At 59.2% G+C, this 13,297-nt stretch overlaps 1 protein-coding gene across 24 annotated transcripts in view; it reads left to right on the top strand.

Annotated features, from left to right (window-relative positions):
• The first annotated feature begins 367 nt into the window (after positions 1 to 367).
• The window catches only part of JAKMIP3 (Janus kinase and microtubule interacting protein 3), an 86,161-nt gene continuing 73,231 nt past the window's right edge, over positions 368 to 13,297 (top strand). For 23 of the 24 annotated variants that reach the window (XM_079137730.1, XM_079137729.1, XM_079137727.1 and 20 more), the window contains exon 1: positions 657 to 1,017. The gene's annotated coding sequence lies outside the window, so the exon portion shown is untranslated. Of the gene's footprint in view, positions 609 to 656; positions 1,018 to 13,297 lie in introns of those variants that run through there. The other variant, XM_079137742.1, reaches the window with a different exon arrangement.

Below are 13,297 nucleotides of genomic sequence, written 5' to 3'. Positions count from 1 at the left end.
CCCACCCCCCCTCCCCGCCCCAAAAAAAAAAAAAAAAAAAATCAAAACCCATGGGTCACCAGTGGGGAGAACAGCCCCCTCAAGGCTGAGGCTGTGTTCTGGGGTGTGCCCCTCCAGCAGTCACAAAATGGCTCTGGCTTCTTGTAGCCAGAGTGCAGGGTCCAGGGCTGTGGAGAGGCAGCCCGCCCCATTACACCTGAGCACAGGCTTGCAGGAACACTGCTTTCCAGCCCAGAACTTCGAACCCCGCAGATCTGCAACCTTGGTATCCAGGGAAGAAGGGCGCCTCTGCTGGGGAACAGCCCCCAGCAAGCCCGGGAGGTAGCTGTGCTCACCCCTGTGTGTCCAGCTCCTGCAGCAGCCCAGGCCTCTCAGTGTGACTGGGGAATGTGAAAAGCTACTTGATGGGAAGACCCAGACAACCCAGCGGGAAAAGGGAGGATGAAACTGTGGATCTGAACCCGGAGTGCTGTTTGCTCACTGGGCTCCAGAGCCGGCTGGGAAGGCAGGCTGTCCTTGGAGATGGGGAGCCAAGAGTTAAAGGTTCAGGCACACACGTGCGACTCTCCCGTGCTGCTCATGGCCGCTCTACCCAGCACGAAATGAGGGTGAGTAATTCATGCCACCTGTAAGCCCCCGTGGGCCTGTGGCCTTCGCGGCAGGCAGCTCCGCGTTCGGCCGGCTGGCCTCGCCCCCGCGCCTCGCTCCGCAGACTTCTCTGCGTCGCCGGGGTTATTTTCGGCAGCACCGGTGCTCGTTTTAATAGCCTGCAAACCTGCTCCCTAAACGAATGAGACAAGCGATCGGGGAAGTCAGGGCGGGTGTCGCCCAGCCGCGCGCCCGGCGGAGCGGCCCGCGAGCGGCGGTGCCGGGGAGGGCCGGGTTTTGGGGCGCCTGCCCGCGGTGACGCGCGCCCCCCGCCCGCCGCAGCGCCACTGCAATGGCTGAGCGGGGCCGTCGGACGCCGCCGCCGCCTCGGAGCCGCAGCCGCCCGGAGCCCGCTCGCGGGGAGCCTCGGTGAGCAGCCGCCGGCCGTGCTTCGGGGACCCGCGCGCCGCGCAGCCTGACCCGGGCGTGGGATGCTGGGCTGGCCGGGGCCGGGCCTCTGCGCTCCGCCGGCGCCTGGCACGGTGCGTCCCGGGCTGCGGGCGCCCTGCGCAGAGGCCTGGCGGGGCCCTGAGTGGCCGGGTGGCGGGGCGGAGGGGCTCACTGTCTCCCCCCCTGTAGTCGCGCAGGCCCGGGGGCCTTGCGGCCCGGGCGACCTCCCCGGACCAGGGTCCTCTGTCTCTCCAGGCGACCTCCCGCGGGCCGTCATTTCCCTAGCCGGTTTCCGGGATGTGCGGAGCCGGCCGGCATAGCGCGCAGGCCGCGGGCGCAGGCGGCGGCGCTGCCCTGGGCGCGGCCGCGCAGGTGCTGGGTACCGCCCGCGCTCCGGCGTCTCCGCTGAGCCTCCCTCGGGAGGGTGCCGCCCGGCGGTTTTTCCCTCGTTTTCTCTCTTTGGTGTTTAGTTTTAGATTTTCTTATGTTTGCGTTCCTGGGGGGGGCCGCATTGCTGTCGGGTGTTGATAACATCAGAAGCCGCGGCGGGATTTGACAGGCTGGAGGAGGCACCGGCCTGGACAGTTTCCTGCGTATCCCCTTGACCTTGCCTCTGCAAGCCCCATTCGCATTCGGGGCTTTTAACAATAACCGTCTGCTTTGCATCTCAGGCTTGGATCCAGGTGCCTTAGTGCTGCCATGGGTGCAGGAAAACCTCTCTTTTTTGCATGCTGTCTGCAAATAATAGAAACAGGGGTAGGGACTCCCAGGAGTGGCAGGCTGTGCTGTCTCTGGTCGTTCCGGAGGAGCCGGGGAGCTGCTAGTGCTGGAGGAACCTCCCTCTGCTTTGGGCGGATATTGGGAGAAGGCACCCAGCATTGCGTCTGCCAGGGTTTGGGATTAAAAGAGGGGCAGGCAAGGCCTCTCTGCGCCCCTCCCCTGGTAAAAGCAGATTTGTGGCCTTGAACCAATACTCCCTTTGGCAGCCCCCATTAATGGCAGTAGATCTCTGATTACCTTTCTCTAAACTCAAGCACTGAGGAACAGGGTCCCCTTCCGGCAGTTTCCAGGAGACGTCAGCGGAGGACATCAGTGCGCTGGCGTGCTCTCAGGAGGAGGAGCCAAGCCCAGCCCAGGACCACCTGTGGCTTCTGTGCCCAAGGTCCCTGTCTGCTGTGCGAGCAGGAGGACCAGCTGGCCCAACTGGGTGGTCAGAGGAGAATGCAGCCAGCCCCTCCGGCCAGTGGCACTCGCTGGCTGTCCACTAGAAGAGCATGATGGAGGGAGGGATCTCACAGCTCGGCGTTTTGGCCTGGAGCGGGCTGAAGACACAAGTGTCTTAGGTGGGATTTTCAAGCACATTGAAATGTACAAGCTTGTTGTTTGGGGACATTGTATTGAAAAATTACACAGTCCATCCCAGGATCTGTTACTGTTGCCTCGACACTGCTTGCAGCCAGATTTGGAAAGGGACACAGGAAGAGGGCTGCTTGATGTGCCAGGAGCTGCTGCAGGTGTGCCTGCAGTCCTGGTTCTGATGTTCCTCGGGCCGCAAGGAAACAGCTCGCCATCAGGACCTGCTGGGTGGTAGTTCATAATCAGTGCCTTTCAGGTTGGGCAGTGTGGGCACCAAACATTTGCATTCACGTTTGTGAGAGATTTAGGAAACGGTGAAAAGTGGTAAGGCAATCAGGAACTTTTATTATAGCCAGGCACACTGGTGCACACCTGTGATCCCTGTGACTCGGGAGGCTGAGGTAGGAGGTCTCAAGTTCAGGGCCAGTCTGGGCAACTTAGTGAGGCGTTGTCTCAGATTTTAAAAAATAATAATAAAGAGCAGGGGGAGTAGCTCTGTGGTAGAGTGCCCTGCGTTCTATTTCCAGGGTGGTGTGGTCTTTTGGTGTGATTTCTAGATAAGCATGCTGAGGGGCTTGCGAGCTGATAACTGAGGATCAAGGACTTCCTGTAAAGGTTACCTGCCGTTGGATGACTGACTTGTGCCTGGAAGAGGCTTGGACAGCAGCGCATCTGTGTTCTCTGGGAGGTGACCCTCTCCTGAGACTGCCCCCACGCCCTCCCTAGCCCTGGGCCTTCGGGCTGCTGGGTCTGACTCTGCCTGCCCCTCCCACCACACCGCAGCATCCAGCAAGCATCCCGAGGGGGTGGCCCTGCATCTCTGGCCTCCTCCCTTGGTCTCCAGCTGGTGCCGCTGTGGAGGGCCAGGCAGTGATTCCCTTGACCCTGCACCCCAAAGCCGGGGTGTCTCCTGCGCAGGCTGCTGTGTCTTGCTGCTCCCTAGTCTTTACCGCTCCTAGCAAGCACTTGGGCCCCATTACAGCAACCTTGGCTTTTATTCCTGATTCAGAAGGGAATTCTAAAAATCCAGACAAGTGCTCCACCCCACACACGCTTAATGCTTGCCTGGTGACTCCGTGAATCTTCAGGTGCTGCACTAGGCTGAACTGCGGCCCTTCTCCTAAGTTCACACGCTGAAGCGCTGGCCCCATGTGGTGGCATTTGAAGATGGGGCCTTCAGGAGGCCGTTAGTCAAAGAGGCTCATGGAGGGGGGCCCGTGAAGGGACTGTGTAAAAGAAGCACCAGACAGTGTGGTCTCTGTACCACCAAGCACAGTGCGTGGGGCCGTCCTCAAGCCAGGAAGGGCTGCCCAGCTCACCCATGGCTGCTGGGTCTGCGCACGGCCTGGATGCCCCCTGGTGCTCCCGCGGTGGGCTGCCGACCTCCAGCTGCGCACGGCTGCATCCCGGCCTCTGGGGGTCAGGTGTGGCCCTCCCCGCTGGGCACCAGCTCCAGGGGCCTGTTAGTCTGCAGCTTGACTCTGTGGACCCTGGCCTCACTGAAGCTGTCTGCTTGCTTTGCTGCCTGGCACCCTTGAGGTCATCTGTGCTGCTGTGAATGGCAGCCTCTCCTTTCCCTTTGGTCCTGGAGATTGAGTCCAGGGCCTCACAAACGTCAGGCAAGTGCTCTACCCCGGCCCTTTTAAATTTTTAGATTTTTTTCTGACATAGGGTCTCACTAAGCTGCCCAGACTGGCCTTGAACTTCAATTCTCCTGCCTCAGCCTCCCAGGCTGCTGGGATTCAGGAGTGCCTCACTCTGCCTGGCCCAGACTGTCCTCCTTTTTCAAGGCTGACTATTACTCTGTTCTGTGTGTATCTTATTTTCTCATCGATTCCCTATGGGCTCTCAGCCCATGGCATTCGAAGGACCTTTCTGTAGCTCACTCATGCGGGAGTGTGTTCCAGGGAGTGGAGAGGTGGCTAGAGGGAGGTGGTGCTGCAGGAGTGGCTGTGGATGGCAGTGGGAGGGGCAGGGTCGGGGGAAGGGCCCCCAGGAGGCAGAGGGCAGTGCTGGTCCTGCTGAGGCCTGGGCTCCTTTTCCAGGACCTGCTGAGCGTTCTTCTCTCTCACTCCCTTTGTGGGAGGCTGTGTGGGCCCCAGCGACCTCCCTCCCCAGCCCTGCTGGAGTTCCAGGCCTGCGAAAGGGCCTGCTGGGAGGAGGCTGGCAGGCCCCAGCAGCCAGGCCGCCCTGCCTCAGAGCCAGGCCTCCCTGGGAGGCACAGTTTCTCTGCAGCCCCGGCTCACGCCGGGTCCCGGGATACTGGAAGCGACAGCGCGGGCGCGCTGGAACGCTGCCGCTCCGCCTCGCTCCACGGGGCTGCGAGGGCCTTTCCTTGCTGGGCACCTCCTGGCCGTGTTTCCTCTGTGACGGGGTCATGGCAACCCAGAGAGGATTCAGGGGAGGAGAGCAGGGCGGACTGTGCTGCCCGCAGCCTGTGGCCTGCAGTCCTGCAGGTGCCTGGTCGTCCTGCCCTCGGGGGCCCCGGGGAGTTCAGGGCGGGTGGTGACCCGGGCAGTTCTGGGTGAGTGTTTGGTCCTGGACTTGGCAGAGGAGGTGGGAAACCGAGGCCCTTCCAGCTCCGGCTCTCCGCCCTCAGCAGAAGCTCCAGGGAGAGATTCTTCGGACTTCCAGGCCCTGTGCCTGCCGAGCCCCTCTCCGTGCCCCCGGCTTCAACCCTGACATCTGGCTTGTTTTTCTTTGACATGTGAGTTAGACTCCTGGGAGGACAAAGCCCTGGGGTGAGCCAGGTGGTCAGCTCCTGCCGTCTTCCCTCCCAGCCCTCAGATTCAAGAGCACCTTCTGTTGTGCCTGCGTGCAAGGCCTCCTGGGCTCGGCAGACCCGGCCGTCCAGGACACGGAGCCAGGCCCGGGGCTGCCTGGGGAGGGAAGCCCAGCCTCCTGCTGCCCCCAGCAGCCCTGGGCTGCTGAGGGACGTGCTCTGAGGGATGGAGGCGCTGCAGCTGCGTGGTCTTCAGCTGTGGGGAAGCCTGCCCAGCACCGCTGGCTATCTCAGCCACCCCAGCGACCGGCGGTGCTGGCGCCACCCTGTCTTCAAGCAGCCACCTTGGCGCCTTCGCTTTCTCATCTGAGGGCGGAACGCAGGGCCTCCCCACGCTGGGCCCTGACCACATTCCCAGCCCCAGAACTGGCAGAGCTGCGTCTCTGTCCCCGTTCAACCCCTCCCTGCCAGCCCCTAGGGACCACCTCTGAACCTCGGGCTCCAGGGACCGTGTCGTGGGGTGGCTGAGCTGCCCCGGAGCCTGGCTGGCCTCACGGGCGCCACGCGCTCCAGGCTCAGCCTGCTGTTGTGTGTCGTCCCTCCTCGGAGGCTTTGGTGTGGACAGGCCACCTTTGCTTAGCCACTCCTTTGCCCTTCGAGGGGCTGCTTGCACATTTTAGCTACGAAGGCAGCTGTGTGAACATCTTTTGGAGACCCTCTTTTAATTTTGAGGGTCTACACCCAGCAGTGGGGTTGCTGGGTCACGTGGGCTTCTGCGTTTGGTTTTTTAAGGATCTGCCATACCGCGTTCCCCAGCACTGGCCTCCTATTTCCACCGACAGTGCAAAGGGTTCCAGTTTCTCCACATCTGCTGTGGTTTGGAGGTGAGGTGCCCCACCAAAGGTCAGGTGTGAGACAATGCAAGAAGGTTTGGAGGAGCGGTGGGTCCAGGTGTCCAGGAAGCTTTATCTGCTCAACAAGGGTCAGGTGCAGTGGTGGACCAGCCATCGGGGAAGGAGGACCTGGTTAAAAGGACAAGGGCAACTCCCTCCGGACTTCATGGCTTTATGTACAGAACTAAGACAAAATTAAATCAAAATAGAAACAAATCTGGGTTTAAAAAGTGGAGGTAGTGGGAAACAAGAGTGCCTTTGGGTAGCTTCCTGCACAGGGTGGAGCAGTTGCTGAGTCCCGCGCAGGGCGAGTGGGAGGGCTTGCCCACGGTCTGCCCGCGCCCAGGCCGTGGCACCTGGGGTTTGCCAGATAGGGGCCACGGTGACGGCGGAGCTTGGGTCTCTCTTAACATGAGTGAATCGAGTGACTTTTCACGGACTAAAGGACTACCTGCCTTTCATTTTTTTGTGAACAGTGTATTGATAATGCTTGTCCACGTCTTTCACTTTCTTTGGAGTTGTTTGGCTTTTTCTCCTCTCAGTCTTAGAATTTCCTAATATCATGAGGACCTTAGCTAGGCACCTGCGTATAAGTTAAGTTCTCTGCTCCCATTTTGTCTCTTGTCCTTTAACCTCTCGTTCTGGGCTTTTCTTTTTTTTCTACCAAATCACATAAGCATTTATTCTTTGATCAAAATTGGTTTTTTCCACAAAGCACCTACTCCAACTGGGGATTACATTTTTTTGTATTTTCCTTTTTAGGGATGAGAGATTGAACCCAGGGACTTTTCCACTGAGCCATATCCCCAGCCCTTTTTATCTTTATTCTGAGATGGGGCTTTGCTAAGTTACCCAGGCTGGCCTCAAACTTACGATCCTCCTGCCTCAGACACATCCCCCGCAGCTGGCCTGGGCCCACCTTTCTAAAGCACATTGAAAAGGTTCCATCATCGCAGGCTCCTTTGTTCCTGTGGGCAGTCGGCGGTCCTTCCCACTGCCCTTCCTCTGAACATAACGTGCTTCTCCTTGGGAAGGTGCTGTACTGTGTTTGTTCTTGCTTCTTCTCTTTCTCCTCGAGTTCCCTTACGATGTTCCGGATTCTGGCTCAGGTTGAAGCTCTGGATTGCTGTCTTGCTTCTCTCAACAGTTCTCACGGCTACGTTCTCCCTCTTCTCCACTTCTAAGGCACCATCTCATTCTGTCCTCTGTTCCTCTCATCCTTCTCCTGTGTGTTCTGCTTTTTTTTTTTTTTTTTTTTTTGTCCCCTTGGGCTTAAGTCCTGGTAATTTCTTCTGAATTATCCTCTTCTCTGTTGTCCAGTCTGCCACCAAAGTGCATATTGTGCTTCTAATTTCATTTATCATTTTTAAATTTCTAAATGCCCTTGTTAAAATTCAGGTTTGAAACTCACTTCTTGCAGATTCTTTTCCCTCCCTCCCTTCTCTCCTTCCTTCTGTTTTGTTTGCAGTACTGGGGATAGAACCCAGGGTCTCAGGCATGTCAGGCAGGCCTCTGCCCTGAGCCACATCCCAGTCCTACTTTCTACCATTTTCTATTCCATGAAATAATTTTCAGGCTTTAACTTATTTCTTTGAAGAAATGCAAAGAGATTGTGTGGGGGAGTGGGCAGAGGGTTAATGTGCTTTCTGCTAAATTTTGCCGTGAGCTTAAACTGCTCTAAAAAACACTATAGTATTAAAAATAGAATTGTTTTGTGAGCTCTGTTGGTTAACTCTGATGTCTGAAGTTTGTGTGGGACTTTAAACATTTCTCTTTATCCTGGTTCATTCTTGTTTGTTTTGTTTCCTGGTTATCATTAGCTGCATGTTAGTCTCTGTTCACAACATGTCTGTGGGGATTCTGAGACCCAGGATGAATGCACCCTTCATGGGAGGGCCACGTGTGGGACAGACGGCTGGGGACAACCAGTTGGGAACCACTCCAAGCCCAGCCAGCTCAGAGTCCTGGGTCCAGCCAGGACATTTGCTGCCAAGCTGCCTCCACCACCTTCTCAGGGTTCTTTCTCCCTGCACCCTAGCAAGGCAGCCTCTGTACAGTCCTGAGGGCAGGGAAAGTGTGGGTGGCGAGGCTGGACCTCCGGCAGAGTGTCCCCAAAGACTCCACACTGGAGCAGGCAATGGGCTTTGTCTCTGTCTCACTCACCCCAGAAAGAATATGGCAAAAGGGGCGTACCTAGAGTGTTGCCAACCTGCAGGCAGAAGCTGGTCCCTCAGCCCAGCTCCCTCAGAACTGAGTCCAGGCTGTCCCAGGACTCCCTGTGCAGACACCCAGAACTTCAGTCCAGGGTCCCCCAGAATCTGGCCTCAGTCCTGTGTTGCCCGAGCCAGCAGGGGACTCATCTCTGACCTACGCCAGTCCTCGTTACTTGAAGACGAGATCCTACATGGTTTGTGGGTCCGTTGAGCTCTACAAAAGACTTGGGATGTTGTGGGGCAGTACCACAGTGCAAACAAGAAGTGGTCACCTGGAGTCTAAGGTTGAGACCACGTTGTTGGGGTGAGGTCACTTTGGACAGACCAAGGGTGTACTAGGGAGCTATCTAGTCCCCAAGGCTGATGCCAGAGAAAACTGTGGCTTGGAGAAATGGGAGGGCGTGGGGAGGACTCTGCTCTTGTGAGGAATGTGTCTGGCTAAGGTCTGCAAACCCATCTCCTTTCCCCCAATGATTTTATTTACCAAGAACATTAGAAATTGTGTGTGTGTGTGTGTGTGTGTAAGGAGGAGGGAGAGAGCGTATCACCAAGTGGCCTCCTCCGTGACTCACTCCGTGCTCCTCTGGGCCACTGTGCTTACTCGTTGTGGCACAGACCCACGTGGAGGCCTCCCTGAGGCTGGCGGGAGCTGAGGAGCTGGGGTGCAGGTCGGGCAGAGCCAGTCCTGCCATGTGACACTGCAGCTAGGTGGAGTCAGCAGCAGGATGAGTTGGCAGCATGGGCTGGAGGAGGGTCACCCCTGGCTCCAGACTTCAGTGAACTGAAGTCAGCAAGAAGAGGCAGCACCAGGGACAGCGCCCAGGAGGCTGGTCCAGGGGAAAGGGCGGGGCAGCAGTCTGCTCTTGACAGAGAGGAAGGGCCAGGTACCAAGACACCCTTCAAGGGCAGCCCAGTGACCTAGCTGCCTCCCAAGGGGCCCTGCCTCTCAACGTCTCCACCCCCAACAGTGCCACAGTCGGAAGGCCATACCAGCAGCATGTGGCCTGTGGGGGACACTAAACCACTGTAGCCACACTCATCGGAAGCCTGGCTCCGGGGATGGGAAAGCGGGTGCAGGGGTCCTTGTTCCGGGGCGGGGAGACAGACTCAGCCTCTCCTCACGCCGTCAGCCTTGGCCCAGAACGGGCGCTGTAGGCGGGAGTGCAGCCCGGTCCTCAGGGCCCGCCCCCTCTGTCCTCAGCAGCTGTTTCATCGCAGGGACATTTCCTGTCCCTGTTTGCATAGAAACCCTTTGAAACTCACTGCCTGCTAACCTTGCACCCTCAGGAATGTTCCCCAGGGGTGGACCCCACTCAGAAGGGAGGCCCCTTAGGAGAGGCTGGAAGGCACCCTTCTGCCTGCCCTGGGTTGGGGTCAAGTGCATTCCCAGATGCCCCGGGCTTGCTCCTGGGCGTTGGCTTGTGGGAGCCATGAGGCTTTGCACTGCAGTGCACTCTGGCCCTACAACAACGGAGAGCTGACCCTGTGAAAAGCCACAAGAGAACAAAGGGCCTCTTAAAATGCACTCCATAAGCCAAAAATAAATCCCGCCCACAGCTGGAACCGTGTCTGGACCCGTTGGCTTCTCCCAGCAGGTGTGGCTCACTGAGGGCTGCTGGTCCAGATGGAGCCCGTGGGGGACACTCTGTGGCTGGTCACTGGCACCCGCAGCACCAGGACAGGTGCTTCTGTTGCTACTTCTGCGTCGTGGGAAGGGTCCTCTGTGCCTGGTAGTGTAGATGAGTGACCTGTCACATACCCTACGATCTTCAGAGCTTCAACAGTGGAGGTTTGAGAGATGCGCCAAACCCTGTGGAGCCGGGCAGAGGCACTGTCCACCAGAGCAGGCGGGCCACAGGGTGCCCTCCGCAGGTGCATGTAGGTCAGAGGCCCTCTGGAGGCTCGTGAGGGAGGAGACCCTGAGGGTAAGGGCAGAGGGGTCTCCACAGCACAGGCCAGGGGCTCCTAGCCTATGTCCCTTTGACCTCTGGGATGCTTCCTCCAATTCTTCAGTCAGGTCTTAAATCAGTCAGGTCTCAAGAGTGTAGCCTGGAGACACAGGTTTCCTCTGACAGCAGGTGGGACTTTTCATCAGCCACCCATGTTCCTTCAGCAGGTGACAGAGCCCTTGGCATCCCAGACAAGGGCCATCCCTGCTCTGGGGCTGCAACTTGGCTCTGCCCTACCCCAGGATGACTGATGCCCTTCCAGAGCCTTACCCTGGGGACTGCTGTCTGCGGCATCTTCGCACCAGCTCGCAGCCTAGGCCCCCGAGAGCCCCCGCCCACGGCCAGCTACCTGAGACAGAGGCCTACAGTCCTGGAGTGTGCCTCAGGAGCACTCGGAGCATGACCAGGGCGGGGCGGAAGGAGGGAAGGCCCCGTGGGCTGTGCACATTCAGGTGTGATCCCACTGGAAGCTTCACGACTGTCAGCCCAGGAAGGGAGAGGGCAATGCCCAGTCCCTGGCTCCTGACCCTGCTGGCCCCACGCGCTCTCGGGTGTTAGCCCCCTTGCATGTCCAGGCTCTGCACATGCCCAAGCTGAGCAGGCCCCCAGGCCTCACTTCCAGCTGAGCACCCTGTTGCCGAGTCGTGAAAGACAGAGGGACACTCAGGACACACAGCCCCCAGGTGGTCAGGGCTGAGGGAGACAGCGTGGAGCAGGTGTGCTGGCCATGGCACAGAGGCTGGTGGGTCCTCAGCCCACAGGTGCTGCTCGCGCCCTGATCTGCTGAGTCGTCTTCGAGTCTCAGCTGTTACCTCTTCCCTGGGCAGGAGAGCTGGCCCAGGCCTGGGCACGGGGTGCTCTGGGCTGGGAGGAGCTGTGCATCGCAGCGGCACCTCCACTCTCCAGCAGCATGAATGTGCACATTCTCTGCTGTGGTCAGCGCTCCCTGCGCCGATTAGCAGCACACATAATGGTGCTGTGTTCACCACACACTGGGGCGTACGAGGTGGGGAGAGGACTCGAGGGCGCCCCAGCAGGAGGACCTGCCTCCGGGGCCATTTCCCAGGGCCGGATGGGCGCTCTGCCAGACCCTCAGTTTTACTCCCATGAGTCTGAGAACTGCCTGCGTCCCTTGCGGCTTTGTGCATGCGGCACTGGCTCACGCATCTTGAGCTGCAGGACCAGGGTGTCTGGGACCCCAAGAGCTGGGACCCATGGGTGGCCCGGGTCAGGCCTGGGCTAGTTCTTCAGGGTGGTGGTTTCTCCCAGGGAGCATCTGCCTAGAATCTGGAAATACACAAGGAGGGTCAGGGACTGACTTCAGATGTCATGAGTGGTCGATGCTGTGGCCTGAGTCAGCCCTACAGAGTGGGCACAGGTGTGTCCTGGCCCCAGGTGTGCAGCTGAGTGACCTCCGAAGGAAAGGGGGATGGAGGATGTTGGAGAGCTTCGCTCCAGGCAGCCCTTAGGCAGTGAGGCTCAGTGATAGCCGCCTGCGTGAGTGGCCCAGAGGTGGCCTGACACGGCCTTACACCACCCTGGTGAGTGCACACGTGTGCAGACGGCAGTCAGCCTCAAGCGGCAGGCGGGACTGCAGGGGCCAGAGCTCCTGTCTGTCTGGTGGATGCTGTCTGGGTGGGTGCTGTCTGGGTGGGTGCTGTCTGGTGGGTCCTGTCTGGGTGGGTCCTGTCTGGGTGGGTGCTGTCTGGGTGGGTGCTGTCTGGTGGGTGCTGTCTGGTGGGTCCTGTCTGGTGGGTGCTGTCTGGGTGGGTCCTGTCTGGTGGGTGCTGTCTGGGTGGGTCCTGTCTGGTGGGTGCTGTCTGGGTGGGTGCTGTCTGGTGGGTGCTGTCTGGTGGGTACTGTCTGGTGGGTGCTGTCTGGGTGGGTGCTGTCTGGTGGGTCCTGTCTGGGTGGGTCCTGTCTGGTGGGTGCTGTCTGGGTGGGTGCTGTCTGGTGGGTGCTGTCTGGTGGGTGCTGTCTGGGTGGGTGCTGTCTGGGTGGGTCCTGTCTGGTGGGTGCTGTCTGGTGGGTACTGTCTGGTGGGTGCTCTCTGGTGGGTGCTGTCTGGGTGGGTGCTGTCTGGTGGGTGCTGCTGCCAGCCATGTGCACTTGGTTTCTGATTGCAGACGGGGCTTCACTGGCTGCCCTGGTGTGGCCTTGGTGTTGGGCCTAGGTGAGCCCGGCTGTTCTGGCTCTGGAGTGGCCGGGCTTCATGCTGGGGTGCATGGTGGAGTGTGTCTCAGGGCCATGGTGTCTCCATGCTCCACTCGCTGCCCTCTGGCTCTGGGCCTCTCCATCATGGAGTGGAGCCAACAGTGACTGGCCCCGCTCCCTCGGACCCTGACGGTCACACTGAGGACACATCACTGTCAGGCAGCGTCTATCCTGGAACGCCCTCTGGCTTTTGCTCAGCTCGGCTTAGGTGGAGCAGGACATCTCTTCTCCCTAGCCTGTGCTTCTTCCAAAGTCCTCGGTGCTGCCCCGGGCTGCCCACGCGCAGCAGGCAGGGGTCAGCGTTCCTGCAGTGTGGGGCTCAGCCATGAAGTGTTCAGGGCGGCGTCGGCTTGTGTCCGGCAGGGCCCTTCCGGCTCTGGCTGCAGGAGTGTCTTTGAAGGCTTCCATATGGGCCGCTTGGCTGTGTATTGGAGGATAAAGGTGCAAGGGACTGACTGACCAGCCTGGGGGTCCTTGAAATGCTAGTGTCCATTAAGTACGCAGTGTTTAACATGGTGCCCACGGCCCCTTTGAGGACTGCCGCAGAACTGTGAGGGAGGAGTGACCAAGGCTGGAGGCACCACCTCTCTCTGCATTCCCACCTCTGCGACGTCTGGCGGGTGGGTGAGCCCTCAGGGTGTCCAGCCTCCAGGCCTGCTCCAAAGCCATCTGCCTCCAAAGAGGGGCACGATGACCTCAGGAGTCCCGGCAGCCCTAGGTTTGCAAGCCTCAGTGGTGCTGTGGTGAAGGCCCCACCCACCCACAGGAGGGAGGCCGGGGACCCAGGTTCACCTGCCCACCACTCACCGGTGCCTTTACCTTGGAGAACTACAGCAGGGTTGGGAGGCTGACTCTCCGTTTTTTGTCATTGCGAAGATGCAGCTTAAAAAGTGAATGGAGCTGCTGGCAGGA

Source organism: Sciurus vulgaris (assembly GCF_902686455.1).
Source record: "Sciurus vulgaris genome assembly, chromosome: 4".
Lineage (NCBI taxonomy): Eukaryota > Metazoa > Chordata > Mammalia > Rodentia > Sciuridae > Sciurus > Sciurus vulgaris.
This window is presented reverse-complemented; position numbering and strand designations above follow the sequence as displayed.